Below are 18,620 nucleotides of genomic sequence, written 5' to 3'. Positions count from 1 at the left end.
GAATGGGTGGGCGGAAGGGCCTCTTGTGCGCTAATGCTTCAGCGCTCCGCCGCTGGTCGCGCGGGCGGAGGTTCTCTCACGTGCGCTGGACCAAAACAACGATATCTGGAGTTCCAGATATCGGTTTGACACGTGTGAGTAGGCGTTGGAAAGCTTGAGATGTTGGCTATCGGTATAATGATAGCCAAAAAGCTTATGAAAATTCTAGGAGGAGATAGGATGAGAAGAAGCACGTAACCTTTTTGTCAAACCCCAAAGGGCCCAAGGTTGTTTCTCCAGCTCCCTACCAACTGCCTTTGAGATCCAGGACGCTCCCAGAAGACTCCTTGCACCTCCAGAATGAAGGTGGACCCAGGAACAAGCTCAGATAGAGAGAAAGTGAACAATGCAATTCTCAATTCTTTGGATACCCTCAAGGGGGTGAGGGGGGCCCTTCTATAGGGGTACATGTGTTAGTTTCAGCCATTATTGGTGATTGGATTATGGATGAACGCCCGGGATTGAGTTCTTGAGGCCTCAATCCAGAGGATTAGATCCCAACCAACCAGATTCTTTCCCTCCAGGTCAAATTTGGAGGGAAAAGAACAAGTTGGTTAGAGTTAGCCACAAGTCATCTCTAGTCCTTGATTTGGGCTGGAATGGATGGGTGGATGGGTTCCACCTCATGGATCCTAGGCTGGATCTCAACCCTGGGCTCTCCTCCAAACATGATGTGCCAGCTGGAGTCACCCTCATGTGTCTTGATCAACCTGGAAGCCTCCAAGGACGTTCTAGAAGGTTTTCTTCAAGCTCCTTTATACCAAGCCTATCGATTGACTCAACTCCACTGGCTACCATGCATCTTTTTCATAGCTCCTTTTGACTTTAAATTTTGTCCGAAGCCTCAAAGCTCCTGTCTTGACTTCCCCATAAAATTTCGTAATTTTATGACCACCAAAAGGCAATCTTTGACCTGAAAAGTCAACACACTAGTGAAATGGTTAGATTCATATCCCACTTGACTCAATGAGTCAATTGGGGGTTAGAAATATCCCTCAAATCCTCTTAAAGTAAATCCCAAACTGTGTAACTTTGTAAAATACATGTCAAAGCATTGATGGAAACCTTAATTAAGTAGAAAATGTAAGCTTTTAATCATTAGGAAAGTGAAAAGGCATGATCTCATTACTATGCAAAATAAGTATTTTTGGCAATGTTGTACTTACTTTTAGGAGATTTAAATGAATAATGCATGGAAATGACTACCCTTATTTGAGTTTATCACTCGTGCACGGTCGGTTCCAACCAATCGTCGCCGCTCGCACAGGCCCTGCCCACCTGCGCGCCCTGGCTACTGACCGCGAGGATGCCCGACCCGTGTTCTGAGGCCCTGCCTCCATCCTACCGGAGAGTCATCACAAGCGCCAGCCTCGCCTTCGCCGCCGTATTCTACAGGAACTTCTGCGTGGTGGACTATCGACTATCAGGCACCTGTTTGTCTCCCCTTTGTTATTTCTAGCATCATTACTTACTGCAGTGTCGTCATTCCCTATCACTTCCTCTGTCAAATTTACACGAATATTCTCTATAGGATAGCCATCTTGTTGAGTGATAGGACTCTCTTGCAGTAAAGGATCTTAGTCGCTGACTTAGACGGTGAACATCTTTGGGCCGTCAAACGCCCATCACCACTAGACGTCGTAGTTGGTTTTTCAAGGGTCATCAGGAGTCTAATCAGATCAATATCTCCTCTTGGTGGATGACGTTGATCATTTTCCCTTATCGGAATCATTTTATTTTGCTCACTAACGGGGTTTCTCAATGTGCATTCATTCATATTAATTACGAACCCAATCATCTTCTTATGTGACGTAATACGAGCCGTCAATCCCTGCACACCATCATATTACATCAATAAGCGTACCGGTTTTGCATGATCGGTTCTGATACCAATATGATGTAACACATTCTATCAGATTCGTGCGACATGTGTTAAACCACAGCGAACGAAAGGGGGTGCGTGATACAAATAGATCAATTGATAAATATCAACAAGAAAACCGAGTGATCCAATGAGTAGGAACAGATGTTGACTTAAGGGATTAGAGCACACACCTGCTCCTAACAAACCGATGAGTGACTCCAAGGCTGACGATGAGGGGAACATCACTATTTGTGAGCACCCACGCCGTCGCCTTGAGTGATTCCAATCAAACACGGATGAAACATAATTCCAAACTCAACTTCAATGGCAAAACTATAATTACTTTTAAACTCTTTCTATGGCCACACAGCAGCTGAAAACTAGCATTAAAGGGATAATGATACTACAAAAATATATGCAAGATGATGCAACCTATAGCGAGAGCCGATTAACAATAAAGCATGATCGTCAGCAAAGGACGAAGGAGTTCTAGGATGATGATAACAACGTCGACGAAGAACCCACGTGCCAAAAGGATCCATGGCGGATTGGTCCCAAGACCTTTGCACTGGTCAAGTGACGTCTCAATGGTGATTTTGCAGCTTCTGAAATGAAGGAGACTAACACCCTCGATTAGGACTCGTGCTGTCTCAGCAACATTCATGCTTGGTGAATCAATGGCGCTTGTAGGAGCGTTACGCGAACAAATATTTTGAGTGACAACATCTAGATTGAGTGGCACATTGGCAGAGAGTGCTTGCAAAGTGGCCATGGTGGGAGATTTTGCAGTGAAGTGCTGACACATGCGATCAGACCAGTATTGGCAGATTCATCAAGTCTCTGCTCTATATGAAAAAAAATGTTAAAATCATATATGGTAACTACGTCCACCACTCTTGTGGTGACAATGGCATGTAGGTTGCCTATAGGACACTAGGAGTGTTGCCAAATGTCCACGGGACACATGGCAAGGTATGGGTTGTCGTCTATAATGTGACACGTATCTGGTGCAACTCCATCTTGGCCGTCAACAGGTGGCTAAATGGCATGAGGACATGACGATGGTAAAATGGTGCTATTCATGAGGGTGGCGTAACGCTATATAGCAACCCACATGATTGGCCATGGAAGCAACGTGGAATCACCCGTGGTGGTGAGCGACTGCAATGAGGAGAGGAACAGCACAGAGTGTGTTGGGATCCTACACCATGGGCGGAAATCATGTAGGCACTATATTCACAAGTCGTCATGGATTTGCACATGAAAGGCACTTCTACCGTAAAAGAGTGCAAGAAAGACCAAATCTGAATCTGTTTGTGACTATGGTCTTAGCAACTTTGTTCTCACATTCAACACGAGGAGCAGCCAATGGCTCCCGTCTAGAGGGAGGAGAGAAAACCATAAGCAATAAGTCAATTAAAAAGCAAGACAACTCTTTCAATCAACAAAAAGTTCAACCAAAGTTCAACCAGTCCCACGTTCACAACCCTTTTTGTTATATCGGAGGGGAATATGGATGCCCTAGTGGACCAACTTATGGGAGGGTCTAACAAGGCCTCTCCCCTAAGGATTAAAACAATATAAAAAACATAAGACTTGACAATGTTAGAGGACACCTGAGACGATGGCGGGGCGGCCTCTATAGCAAACAAAGTGATGTGAAAATGTGGTAAAATGATCAAAGAATGCTAAAACTTGGTAACACAAAAGCTTGGAAATCATCCAACCAGACAACGGAACCTTGGATTTTTCACGTTGGCTCGGGCTCTATGACATGATGATGGAGTACCATCTTGGAGACGACATGTCCGGACGTCATCAGCCATGCCGAGCAGTCGCTTCGACGCCGCCACTTGGGGTTTAAGTACCGCGTAAGCGCTCTCTATTTTCTCTTGTGTTTCTTTATGTTTTGCTTGTGTCTTTGGATTTTATGGATTGGGCCAATGTTGGGCCCCATCCTTCGTCTTTCATGTTATTTTCATTTGTATTTCAAATTTGTAAGGAGAGGCCGAACCACGTCTCGCGACGGTTCATCCTCTCCCCACGTTCCCTTGGCACCCATCCTCACTATATAAGGGGATGGCATGCCCAAGGAACTCTTTGGAGTCATTTTGTTGAAGAAAATCACAACGTGTGTCTCCCCACTATAGGACGTAGCGTAGGAGGTTTGGCTAACCTCACCCACGTCGAGATCACTCCGTGGTGTAGAGCTCACACCTCTCTCGTCGAGATCACCCGAGGAACGTGTTTAATCGCGCCGTCGAGATTACTCCGGAGCGAGAAAAGCTATCAAGAAGTCGTCACTACCGGGAGCAGAAGGAGCCCTGTCGAGATCACTCCAAGGACAACGGACACTGCCGGCTTGTCTACGACGCTCGCCTTCCAAGGGGTCACCGAGGATCCCACCCAAGGCCTTCCGAGGAACCATCGTCGCTGTTTCTTGAAGAATTCTTGGGGTTATTCCAACCCCAAGAATCTTCTTCTTGGTACCATCTCCCCCTCTGTCTTCTTCCCTGCCATCGATCATCCCCTTCCCTCATTCATTCATCCATCCTTCGATTGCCCCATCGTCCACGTTACCTCTTCTCCCCGTTTTCTTGAACCTTCATTCTGCCACATCCCTTCTTCTTCACCGCCTGTCCCTCCACCCGACCGCCCACGCCTCTTCCTGCCTTTCCTGGCTGACGCCTCCCTTCACCCCACATCCGCTGCTCAAGATTTCTCCACCAGCCCGGGGTTCTTCCGCCTTTCAAGAACCTCACCGCCATCCACGACTCCTCCGCCCTTCCCAAGAACCTCTACGCTTCCCAAGGTCCCCTTCGCGCCAAGAATACCGCTGCCAGCCTCCACGTCGCGTGGTCACAAGCCCGCCACGCCGTGCGACCAAAGGTCCGCGCATCTCGCCACCGATGACCTCCATCGACATTCCCGCTACCCGCCCTGTCTGGAGCTACCGTTCTGCTACACTGCGTGGCTTCGTCTCTCCCTGCAGCTCGAGCCCTCGTCCGCTGAACCTGCCTTCTTTGTTGCCGCACGAGGGTGATGCGAAACGCCGACGGCCGGGATCGAGCGCGCTTTCGCCACAGGAATAATGATGATATGATGCAAACACAATGAGATTTTATGATCGAGCAGTTAAGACACAAGGAGATAACGCGATGGACGGTGATTTATCACCAAATAGATTGATCCAAAGTCAGACTCCCAATGACCCTCAAGACCACTAGACGCCTAGACGAGGGGGCGCCTAACGGCCCTGATAAGTTCGGAATTTAAAGATCAAGTGACAGACCGCTTACCTCAAGAAAGTCCTGCTCCCACAACAGTGGCTTGTTCCTAATCCGCTGCCGAGTGATGAGTGGCGCAGAGGATGCGAGAAGCGGAGGACGGCACTCGAACAGGTAATAATACTGGTTAAGGAGGGAGAGGAGACGAGCTGACCTTAAAATATGTAGTCCACGGCGATCGAAGACGGGCGAGAGATAGCGCCCGGGACGGATTCGCCTTGTCGAGGCCGGAATATCGGAGGGATCAACGTGGCTTGGCGCAGTGACGGGCGCACCGTCGCAACTGGCAGTGGCGCTGGCGCAGAGCCACGGTACAGGGCAGAACGGCGCGCAGGGGGTTGATGACGCGGGCGAAGCCTCGGCGCGCGTGGAGCCAGAGTGCGGCAGAATCGTGGCGATTGGCGGACCCGCGGCGGGCGAACTCGCGCGCACGGTCGGATCACGGCTGGCGCGAGTCCGCTGGCGGCGAAGCGCGCGCGGCGCGGAGTCGCGTTGCAGAATGGGTCCACGGCGCGCGTGGGGTCGCGCACAGAGCGGGTCCCGACGCGGGCGATGATGCGGGTGGTCGGGAATCGGGGTTCGGGGCGGGGCGGCAATGGGAGAAGTGGTGGTCGAATCAAGAAAAGCGGGGGGGGAAGCCAAAGGGTGATGCAATAATGGGGTGGTTATGGTCAAGAACGATGGAAGATGGTGGGGAATTGTCAAGAACGATGAGGGTGAAGAGGAAGATTCAAGAAACGATGGGGAAAGGAGGGTGGGCGATCAAGAAAGGCAAGAGGAGGCGGTTGGGAATCAAGAAACGATGGGGAAAAGAGGGTGGGCGATCAAGAGAGGCAAGAGGAGGCGGTTGGGAATCAAGAAACGAAGGGGAAAGGAGGGTGGGCGATCAAGAAAGGCAGGGTAGGGGGAGGGCAATCAAGAAAGGCAAGAAGAGGTGGTTGGGCGATCAAGAAGGGCAGGGGAAGGGGAAAGGGCGATCAAGAAAGGGTAGGGGAAGCGGTTGGGCGATCAAGAATTTCAAGAAAATGGGGGATGAGAATGGGTGGCTCAAGAATCGCGGAAAGATCAAGAAATGGGGTTAGATGATCAAGAAGCGAGGGTGAAGGGGTGACGTCCAAGGAAATGTGGGCGAGATGGGCTGGATGAAGGAGAAGCGGGAGGGGGGTGGATGGGTAGAGCCAAGAACCTGGAGTGGTGAGTTCTTGGTGGGTCGCGGGTGGTTCTCCTCGTTGGAGATGATTTCCCGACGCAGCGCGCGCCAGAGTCGCCGCGAACCTTCGAGGACGCCAGAGTGATCTCGATGGGTGCTCTCGATTCTTGATTTCAACAGCTTGAAAATCTTCAACGCATCGGAGTGATCTCGACAGACGGTTGAACACGCCACGCCCGGAGTGATCTCGACGGACAGGACGTGGGCTCTACTCCTGGAGTGGTCTCGACGAAGAGGTGGGGCTAGCCAAACCCCTACGCTACGACTACGATAGGGGAAGATTCTTGAAACAATTTCAATTCAAAACTTCCAAGTAGTCCTTGGGCATGCCCTCCTTATATAGGGAGGAGGGGTGCCAAGGAGACGTGGGGAGAGGTTGAACCGTCATGAGACGTGGTTCGACCTCTCCTTACAAAATCAAAATACAATCTTAAAATGAAAATAAAGACGAGGATGGGCCCTACGATACTGGCCCAATCCATAATTCGAAATGCAAAGAAAATACACAGAAAAAACATAAATGGTTCGAACCTATCCGGAGTACTTAAACCCGGCGGACGCCGGCACTAGCTGTCCGGACGTGGCTGCTGGCGAAGTCGCCGCCGGTCGTCCGCTGATGTCGCTGCCGCCATCAGGTCGCCGCCGCACGATGGTCCTCCATCAGTTGGAAGGTCCCCTCCCGTCTCCGGGCGACCCCGTTGACCCCGGTCTTCAGCCTCTCTTTGCTGGTCGGCAGCTGCAGGTACTACACCCCAGACATCTTCATTCTAGCTCGCCTTTGTAGGACTTCCGTGCCCGATGAATCCCGGCATTCATCGCGTACCGCTCCTCCCCCGACACCGAGTACGAACCCTCGGTGATGGCAGGACCTCGTCTCGGACGTCGTCCTGCATCATACATTGTGCTAGAGCCCTTTGTGGACGTGTTTTCGAATGCTCTCATTTTCCCGTGCATGATGGAGGCAACTTGCATAATAAGTTTTAGTGTCATTTTAGTTTTAGTTTTTATAAAACAAAATTAATATGTTTAAAAATAAGAGCAAGTCGAGTTACATTCCATAATTAAGTTGGATGTAAAATAAGAGCAAGGTCGTCGTCAGAATGACTGGCTTTTAGATGTGAATTAAATAGTTGAGTTACAGTTAAAAATGAACTACGAATACATGTTATAACAGCTGCAAGGAATCAATGATCGAGAGAAGTGAACGAGATAGAGCACTGGAATGAGAATTTACGGTATTATTTATATATTCTGATACAGACTACAGCTAACAATAAAGTAGAATATTTAAAAGAATTTAGGGTGATATCGCTATAGGTAGTATAAGAGTTGTATAAAATTGGTAGACAAGTGAGTACACAACAGTCCATTCTCAAGATAAAATAACAACGTTACTTATTTTATGAAGAAAACGCTGTGTAAGATAGATAATAGCTATTATAACTACGGATATTAAGATTTGGCTGGATAATGAAGAGTGTTTTTTGATTTCTAATAAGGTTCAAGTAGTTCACTAATATAAGTATTTATTTTAATCAATCCTCTGAAGAATATGCAATAAGAAGGAAGTACTACTTATGATAATGGAAAATAAAATGTTGGATGTTAAGATAGAGCCTAATGAAGGAAAGAAACATACACAGATATATGTTAAGAGTACAGCAATAAGTGGAATATGTTGAAGGGCATGTATAATCCAAATTTTAGGACTCTTAATTAGGTATGTGGCAAAACAGTAATAAATATTAGTTATTTAATTACACTATCTCAGAGGGAATATTTTTAGTAGTATATTGTTTATAGTCTGATGTTATTAATATAATGAATCCTACGCAAGTGTGATTTGAAAAATACATTTAAATATATTTTTGTGAGACAAATGGGAAAAATCAAACAAATTGCCTCAATGCAGGGAACATGTTTGATAACATGCCTCCAAGAAGTCAAGTTTATAAAAAATGTTGGAACTTGGATTTAAGAACAGACTGAGTGATAATGACAACCATATATTAATATATGGTGCAAAATATACCTACCCAATAGGCGGAGAATATCACCGAAAAAGCCTTGATTTTTGCTGCAAGATTTGGGACCTTGATAAGCTCAAATTATGGGTAATTTTACTGGTTATTGTCTGGTTAATAGTGTGAGGATTGAGCTTATGCAACGATTTTTTACCTCACAGCCTTAGGGCAAGTAGGGTGTCGATCCATAGGGAGCAGATAAATCAACAGCAACTTCTTTCGATTCAATTTATATTATTAGATCTCTGTATTCAGATCTAACAATCAGTTAAAGTACTTTCAGCAAGATTTCTTAAGTTTCCTCAGAAGAAATGTGTATAATAATGTCAAGGTAGGAGTAATGAATTTCCTCTCAGGTTAGTTTGCAGGCACCAACATTTAACTATTGTTTTTCTTTTTACAGGTCTTCGCCTATGTTTTTAGGCAAAAGAACAAGCACCTGGTGCGCGCCTGTGCGCGGCGCGGCCTGCGCACAGCAATTGCTGTGCGCGGGCAGTACCTGCGCGCGGTGATGGCTGGGTGTGGGCAGTGCTTGCGCGCAGGCAATGCCGTGCGCGGGCGTTGCCTGTGCGCGGCACTTGCTGCGCGCGGGTTTTGCCTACGCGCGGCTACTCCGCTGTGCAGTGCCGCTGCCCACAGCACCCTGTGCAGCTTGCGCCGCGCGTGTGGGCGTGCCTCACGTGCGACTCTTGCTGTGCGGCACACCAGTATGAAGGCCTGCCTCCGTGCGGCGAGGGTTGCACACGGGCGCGGCCTGCGTGCGGCGAGGGTTGCACGCAGCTGAGCCGCACGCAGTTGGTCTGCTCGCGGCTTTGGCTGCGTGCGGCTCTGCTGCGTGCAGTCCTGCTGTGTGCAGCTGGAGCTGAAGGTTGAAGTGGGAATTGGAGAACTAGATCGATGGCGATTCAAGAGGAAAACAAAAGGAAATCGATTGAACAATAAACAAACTCGAATTTGACAATGAACAATCTAGTTGGGAACAATGGAAACTCTGTTGAATACCCTTCCAGTTCCAACTGTAATTGTCTTAGAAGGGAGAAGAAGACCACAACTGAAACTAGAACAATCACCCCACCTTGTGTCACGCCCTTCCGGCTAGATGGCGATCGTGTTGCTCTAGCTATGCTTCAGCTTGCTTCTCTCCCTGCTCCAATGCTCATCAGCTCTTGGAGGGTGCAGAACTATTCTCCTCCAAGCCCTAGCCTGTTCAAGTTGAAATTCTGGACCACCTAAAATGCACTCTCAAGAGGCTATTTATAGGTTTCTCTCATTTATGCTTCTTGGAGATTTTTTAGGGCTTTTTCTTCCTTATAATTTTTCGCCAGCTCCTCTTGATCAAATGCAGTCCTCTTGATGCTTGATCCATATCTGAACTCATAAATCCCATAAGTGAGATCTAATCCACTTGATTCAGAGAATCAAGTGGGGTTAGTAAGTGGTAAAAATAATATGCATGAAATATGACTATTTTGGATTAAATGTATGCAAATGTCAATATGTCACTTCGATGACATATTGAGTGTCATCAGGCATCAATGGGTGCGCCTCGAGGTTGGTGTTTTGATGAGCTCTGCACCTCCATGAACGCATGTTTAAATTGCTGATGACACTTTTAGCAGAATCAAGGTACGCAATAAATCTTTTTTACGTGTTATGTGAGATGTCGCACTTGTGTCAAAGTACAAGTTAAAGACTCACTATATAGTCCTTGAAAAAGAATATCTTGAGCTTCATTTGAGATGGACATAAGGAGTGGTGATTGCTCTTTATCTTCTGCCTCAGTTTGATTCGTCTAATCTTCAATACAGTTTTGCAAGAGATGTCTCGGTATTTGAATATGCATTCTGTCATCAAAGTTTTCAGTCTTTTATACTTTATGTCGGAAAATAAAGTGGTAGATGGAACCTTTTATTAATATATCTGTAAAATTTTGCGAGTGTTGCATAGTTGGGAACCAGCTTTGTCATTTCCAGCTTCGGGGAATACCATCACAAGGAAGCCATTTGACCTCTATATGTAGATAAATGTGGACCGATATCTCCTACTTCTCTTGGATGACATACGTATATTTCTTCAAATATTTAATTTTGTTTCACATTTCATGTGGCTTTCTAGGTTGAATGCAAATTCAGATGGTTTTTATGCTCTTAGAATATTTTTAGCGTTAGCATAATATGAAAAAGACCTGAGGATCAAATGTGTGAAAAGTGACAAAGGAGGAGAATTCTAATAAGAGGAGTTCACACATTTTTGTGACACGTGGAATTATGAAGCGGTTAACTGCTCCATATAATCCTCACCACAATGGAGTAGTCAAAATAAGAAATCGAACGATTATGTACTTGGTGATAAGCATGATTAAAAAAAAGAATTTGCCCTTGGAATTTTGGGCAGAAATAGCAAGTACATGTATACGCACTAAATAGATATTCTGCTAAATTTTAGGAGAATATGACTTTATACAAATGATGGACAGGAAGAAAGCCCAATACAGAACCCTTAAGAGTGTACCGAGCACCCACATATGGGAATAATGTGAGTGTTCACTTGAAGAAGTAGGACGACAAAAGTCAGCCCATGGTTTTTTATAGGTTAGGAAATCAGAAGCAAAGCATACAAGATGTTATGATCCCATTACAACAAAAATCACCGTGAGCAGGGATGTTATATGTGATGGCGAGGACGCCAACACTTCAGCATCGAACGCGTCACCATGGTCAAACGGAGTCAACACGCCCGCTATGGACCACAGTCAACCGGAGTCAACCAAAGTCAACACACCGCAACCGTCGACAAGCACGTCTCCACCCACGCATGTCCCTACGCGCGTCATGACACGACGCCAGAGGCAGATCCACAACTGCCCTTTGGCGTGACACGGCGCACGCCTTTATTTTCTCGTCGTTATTTTCTCGTAATTTTCTCTTTCCTCCAAGGCCTAGATATAGGCCATTGTTTTCAAGAAATATTAGGCAGTCATTAATTCAAGAATTGAGTTTTGTTAACTCTTCTTCGAGGACTTCCCAGCCTCCCCTATCCTTCTGAACCCTAGCCATCGTAGTCGCCGCCGCCGCCGCCAGAGCCACCTCGCGACGTCGGCCTCCCACCTCCCCTCCATTCTCTCTCTCTCTCTCTCTCTCTCTCTCCCTCTCTCTCTCTCTCTGTTCGTTCGCCCAGCCTTGGCCGCCCAAGCAGTCCCGCTAGGGCCACTCAAGCAGCCCCGACCAGGCCGCCCTAGGCAGCCCCGCCAAGGCCGCCCAGACAACCCCGCCGAGGCCGCCCAGGCAGCCCCACCAAGGCCGCTAACAGAGCCCCGACCAGGCCGCCCAGGCAGCCCCGACCAAGCCGCCTAGGCCGCCCCGTGATAATTCAGGTTTTGGGGTAATTAGTGATGAGCTAACTTCACTAATTAGTGTCGTTGGTTTATCCGAATAAAAACAACAAAAAATTATAATAACCTTACTAGCGTAGGGAGAGTAAGGGTCGATCCACAGGGAGCAAGGGTTTTTTTCTTAGGAATTTGTGCTTTAGTTATGTATTTTTTAATAATTTTAGAGGTAGGTTTACTACATATGAAGATAAATAACTAATTAAATAAAAATAAAATATTATTATAATATTATAATAATATTAATAGGCAGAAAATAATTTTTTGGTATTTTTTAGCAGTATTTGAAAGCTAAAACAAAATAGGAAATGAAACAGTTTGGCGCTCTGGACTTAGTCAAAATTTGGCCAAGTCCGGATGCCAAATGGGGAAGGTGCCTTGGTGGAGGAGAGAGGAAAAATGGACTGTACTAAAATTACTCTAGAATGAGTTCTAGAACGAATTGTAGAGCGTGGTTGGATGCACTGGAACCGTCTGGATATTGGCTAGCTGATCCAAGACTAATTAAAGGACAAAAGACGAACAGAAAAGAATAAAAAATGAGAAATAAGAAGGTAACCTCTTTGTCACACCCGCTAAGGTCCAAGGGACTTCTTCTCCTTTCCACTAGCTTCTTCAGCCCTGGATGCTTCCTGCTCAGCCTGGCACTCACTGAGGTGAATGGATCTATGACTCAATTGCACTTAGGCCACCAAACATTACTTTGGATTGAACCACAAGATGAATTTTACAATAGGGTGAAGGGGTTTATATAGGGAGAGAGAGCAAAGGAGAACCATTGGATTTTTAATACAATGGATGGCCAGATCTTCTTTTCAGGGTCATGATCCACGTCCATTATGGTCCTCCAATCAGCATTGAGACCTTTGAAATACCCCCTGGACGTTCAAGGCTTCTTTCCTTAATTAGCATTAAAGGTGCTATCTTTAAGTCTCCACCCTTGGATGTTTTGTGGATTGAATGGCTGGATCTTCTTCTCTAGCTTGGATCCACGTCCAAGGTTATACTCCAATCATCATTTAAGCCCCTGAAATATTCATAAACAATCATGACTGGACCTTCCCCTTGCCCTCCTTTCTTTGGCCCAACATGCCTCTCATAGTGGGCTTAGTGGAGCTTCCTTAGTGGGCCTTTAGACTAGAGCCAACTGTCTTGCTTTGAGCCTTCTTTCTTGGCCCAGGGTTGTGGCTGAGCTTGCTCCTCTAGTCCAAATAGCTTCCTCTTCATTTAATTATCCCCTTTATTCATGAAAGTTTCACCTAATTCCTGCATCTTCCACATAAACTAAGATTCATTCCACTTAACTCATTGAGTTAAGTGGGGTTAATCCCACAAATGATAATAATTAACTCCAAATTAGAAAAAGGTGATTTTGTTCGATGATGTTTCACAACTTAACATAAATGTTGATAATATATCCAGATTAAGATAAAGAAGTAGATAAATTAGGTGAAATTGCACATATATATTACTATCATTTTGGATTTATCACCCTGCTAGAGCCGCCCAGGCAGCCCCGCTTGAGCCGCCCAAGGCAACCCCGCCAGGGCTGCCCAGGCTGCCCTCTAGGGCCGCCCTAGGCAGTCCCGCCAAGGCCGCCCAAGGCAGCCTCGCCAGGGCACCAGGCAGCCCCGCTAGGGCCGCCCTAGACACCCCGCCAAGGCCACCAGGCAGCCCTGCTAGGGCCGCCTAGGCGGCCCTGCCAAGGCCACCCAGGCAGCCCTCGCCGGAGCCGCCCAAGAGCGCCCAAACTGCCCAAACTGGGCCGCCCGAGACCGCGTTCAAGCTGGCCTTGTCCGAATGCCGTCGGCGCTTCAAGCCGCGCACTCTGCGCGCGCTGCTCCGTGCGTTCCGTGTGCTGCGCGCACCCTTCGCGCGCTTCGCGCGCGTGGGTGTTCGCCCACGCTTGACTCTACGCCCAGTACACTCAACTAGGGCCGTTCAACGCCCAAAATGTCCAGCCTCGTCCTCATCCACTAGGCCGCTCAACGCCCGGATTCATCTAGTCGCATCACGATCAGAATTTCCCGCTCCCTCTTCACGCACTACGGTGCAGAGGTTCGCCTGAACCCTCTGGTGTCGAAGTGTTCTCCGTCCAGTGTTTTCTCGAGAAGTTTCCACCGTGTTCGGAATCTGGATTGGTTTTGAGTTTCTGCGTCTTCTACTTCCCTCTCGAGTGTTTCCTCACGACATGAATCCGACGTATTGATTTCGGTGCTTAGGCATCGTCGCAGTGGGGGAAGATAGTACCGCCGCCCTCGATAAGGGTCGGAGCTGCACCACCAGATTTTTCATCGGTTTTAAAGTCCGAATCCGACCGTGTGGATTTCTGTGGATTGTTTTATCCCTCCTTGTAACCCAATTCCCTTCGTCAACCTGTCCGTCGTCCTTTCCCCTTTGTCATCCCTCACACATCCATCCTACCCTTACCCATATACCTAGTCATTACGCTCTTCCTCGTCTACCCCATAGTCGTCCTACGTCAATATGAGAAGAAGAAAGAAGTTGGAGCTAGAAAAATGAAGAAGCATTGAGGAGAAGTGATGAGTTGCTGCTACCAAACTCATGAGATCTGGTTCTCATTGGAGAATAATATGAGTTTGCTTGGACACCTGAAACTTCATTAGAAGATTCTATCAATATTGGTCCATGACAGCATTTCTCAAAGTCCAATTCCAACCAACCTGAAAGAATGAGGTCTCTACAAGAAGTTTATGAGAGAATAGTTCTTATAGTTGCATCGCCTAACAATTGTTTATTGGCATGTCAATAACCCACTACTTACAACAAAGCTCAAAGGTAAGAAGTGTGTACAAAGGATATGAAGGAATAAGTAAATGCATTTATAAAAATTAACACATGGGAATTGATCATCCCACCAAAGCTTTGCAAACCCATCCGATCAAAATCGGGTTTTAGATTAAAGAAAAATAGTAGTTGAGAAATCATAAGGCATCAAGCTCGATTGGAGGTGAAGGGTTATTCTCAAAAGCCTGCCATTGATAATGATGAGATTCTTGCTCCAATTTCTGGACTTTAAATTATCAGACTATTGATTGTTTGAGCTGCTCAATAATGGTAGAACATACATCATCTATATGTAAAATCTGTTTTCTTAAATAGAAAAAATTAGGAGACATCTATCTAAAGCAACGCAAAGGTTTTGTCACAAAAAGAAAAGAAGACTATTTTTGATGCTGAAGAAAGCATGTTATGGGCCCAAGCAATCACCTCAAGCGTGGTATTTCTTGATACACAATGTCTTCCACTCTATGAATTAAAAAACAACAACATAGAAGATGGACTATATTAGAAGCACGAAGAAAACTTCTGTTTGATTATGGGTGTATATGTTGTTGATTGGATCACTATGGGGTCAAGTTAAGATGAAATTGATGTATCATGAAGGACGCCCGGACAAAATGGCTCGTGCTACACCACAGGGAGGGCTGGGACAGTCATGGCATGTAGCAAAGATGACTTACATGGGCATAGTGCAGATGATGATTCGATGATGAAATGAATGAGAAGTAAATCACTCGACCTTGATGAACAGCGACAAAGTCAAAGTCTCGGTAAGTAAGACTTTGTAATGCCACTAGGCTCGTTTCGATCCAGGTGTCGGGTTGAAGGCTGCCGGTGCAAACTCAATATTGCTGCTAATGTGCGTGCCCTCGATGTCTAAGCCCAGAACGTAGCGATAGAAATCTAGCCCCGTTAACGTACTGGTATCTATCACTAATCTAACCCTAAGTGTGGAGTAAACATTCAGAGGCACTAAAAGATAGAATATAATGTAGATAGAGGTTGATGAAGATACAAGTAGCTGTAGGCACTACAGATGTCTGATGCGGCAACAACAAAGGAGCAGCAATAAGGAACAATAAAGACACGGGTACACTAGGCATGGCAAGTAGGCACGACAGTGGGCGTGGTGACAAATGCAACATTGGGTGCAACAATGTGCACAAGGGCTATCATTGGATGGCACAACAGTAACACACGACAATAGCAGGATGCGGCGTGGCGTAACTACAGTGGCACAATGCTATTGAGTTGCACTAGTGTGGTGACATGAAGGCCTGGCAGTGCGACGCTGACCACGCATGGCGGTGCATGGCCGAAGAAACATGGCACTGGGGCGTTATAGTAGTAGCACCATGCACTAGAAAGCCAGCATGATGAGAGAACAGTGCAACATTGACAGGACACTACACCAGACCCATGTCAAGGCACATAGGTGGAATGGACGCCAAGGTCCCAATGGTTGGCAGCCGGACAAGTTTGTGGCTATGACTAGTGATTATGGATGCGGCCCTATAGACGACAACAGATGAACCGAGGGGCAGGCGGTGGTAGGGTGGTTTAGAGGGAGTGTAGGGGCGGCTGCAAGGGCAATCGCTGGAAGAACCGAGGGGCGTCTGTAGGGGCTGCTATGGGGCAGCTGAGGCACTGCCGAGGGGCGGTTATAGGGGTAACATCGAGAAGACCAGAGGATGGCAAGGGAGGGGGTTAAGCAGTGGGTAAGAGGTGGATGCGGGAACGGGGATGAGACAGCCATGGTGCGGCTACCATTGGACGCCGTGAGGTGACCTTTGGTATGCTCCTGGATGCGGTTGTGGGAACCGTTAGGAGGCGCTAATGGGGGCAGACGAAGCAGCAGCCATGGGCTACCGAGGGGGTGGCAATGGGCTGGCTGTCGGGGCCCAAGGGGTGGCAGCCATGTATTGGTCGTGGGTGTTGGTCGCAGAACACCATGGGGCACCGACCACGGGATGACTGTAGGGTGGTGGCTGAGTAGCAGTTGTGGGGTTAACCATAGGAGACTGTGAGAGATGCACGGGTTGCCGCTAGAAGCTTTGGAAGTGGTAGGGCGGCTGTGGTTGCGGGCCAGGGCACTAGAAGGTTGCGGTAGGAGGCTGCACTTGATAGAAAAAGCCCCAGAAGATGACGCACGGATCTTTGGGGAAGGCGGTGGCAAAAGCAGTTTCCAACACGGACAAAAGGCTTTCAAAAGTTCTGCTGGCATTTTCATAATTTTGAGAAAATTACGAAAAAGAGGAAAATACCTTTAAAATTACATTTTTTAAACAATTCTTCTTCTTCTCTTGGATGGACGCTACCTATTATAAGGGTAAATATGGGCCTTACCTGATGTAGGATGACTAGATGTAATGGAGCTAGGTGATGACGGGAACTAGATCCTAGGACAACTTGGGGTGATGGGATCAAACAGACCACAAATAACACGGTAGAGCTTAAAAACTAAATCCAGTGAAAATACTGAGTACTGTCCCTCTCCTTGTCGAGGATGTGAGTACTGTCTTACAACCACCATGGTGATGCAAAGCACCAAAATAGATAACTTCGAATGGGCGATCGGTAGAAAATTCAAAGGCCTATTCAATCAATTGACTTGAAGATTTATAATCCAAATGTAATACGTCGGCGACGGATGAACACTCGAAGAATACTAGAGGAAGAACACGGCACCAAAGAGAGTAGAAGTATCTCGGCACTAGATAGTGCGTGAAGAGGATAAAGGTAATTCTAGACGCGCTAGTGGCAGGACGATTGGCATGCGCTGTGACAAGGTGTCGTGGATCCAACTACGCGGTTAGTTGGGGGGAGGTCAAAGGGGGAGTCTAGTGGTAGGTGGAACCTGAATGGTATGCGTGAAGAACAGTGGCTGCGAGGGCGTCCGAGGGCATGGCGGGTGGCAGTCAGGTACTCTACGGCCATAGGAGGATGGGGCATGCGTGACACGGGCAGCCGAGGGGCCTGGGCAGGCGGGCGCTCGATAGGCGCGGGTGACCGAGACGCCACGCGCCAGGTGGCCTGGTCAGTCTGGTGGCCTAAGCGCCCAGCGGCCCTGGCAAAGGTGGCCTAGTGCTTAGGCGGCCGGGCACTAGGTGGCATGGTCGCTCTAGTGGCCCGAGTGATGGGCCACCCTAACGAAGGGCGACCTAGCGATGGGGTGGCATGATGCTGGTGGCCACACGGTGGGGCACGAGCAGGCACGGAGAAGGAGCGGCGGCGATGGTGGCGGTGGCCACGATCTGATGGGGAGATGGTTAGGGCAAATCCTCCACGAAGAATACTCAACTCTGGAAAATAAACTTGCCAAATGTTTCTTGCAACATTGTCATACATATAGGCCTTGGAGGAAAGAGAAACTACGAGAAATAACATTAATTAAAAGTGGCCAACGTGCAATCGTGTCGCATGAAAGGGCAGTTCTAGATTGATCATTGACGACGTGTCATGATGCGCGACGGCTCACGAGGTGGTGGTTGCACATTTGATGATGGTGCGTTCGTCGTCGATGCGCTGATTTGGTGGTTAACCTAGTGGTTCTTCAATTGAATTGATGACGAGTCTGGATGCAAGGCAGGGCGGATGACGTTGCCGGCCGGTTCGAGGTTGGTGCGTTGACGTTGTCACCACCATTTCCTCTAGGGTGAGAAGAACTCGACTACGTTGAGTTGCTGGCGTGAAGCTCCAAAGGCAACCACAGGTCCAGGCAAAGGCAAGCCATGACCCCTTTTGTAATCCACGTGTCATCTGTTGATGGTTCGCCGTGCCAATGAACAAGAAACTTCTACAGAGGTCCACAATTGGTGATTACTTTGTCAAGTATAGGCTCGATGTTGTCTTGCCAGTTGGAAGGTAATGAAGGATGAGTGGACGAGTCAGACTGGCTCACCGGAAAGTCAATGGGTAGGATAGGTGATTAGATGAGAGAGGTGAAGCTTTATAGGAAGTGGTGTTTATCTCGCATGTAGAGGGTATGCCAAGGGCATAGGCA

This window comes from Wolffia australiana, chromosome 3 (genome assembly GCF_029677425.1).
Source record: "Wolffia australiana isolate 7733 chromosome 3, ASM2967742v1".
In the NCBI taxonomy this organism is placed as follows: domain Eukaryota; kingdom Viridiplantae; phylum Streptophyta; class Magnoliopsida; order Alismatales; family Araceae; genus Wolffia; species Wolffia australiana.
Note: the sequence above shows the minus strand (reverse complement) of the source record.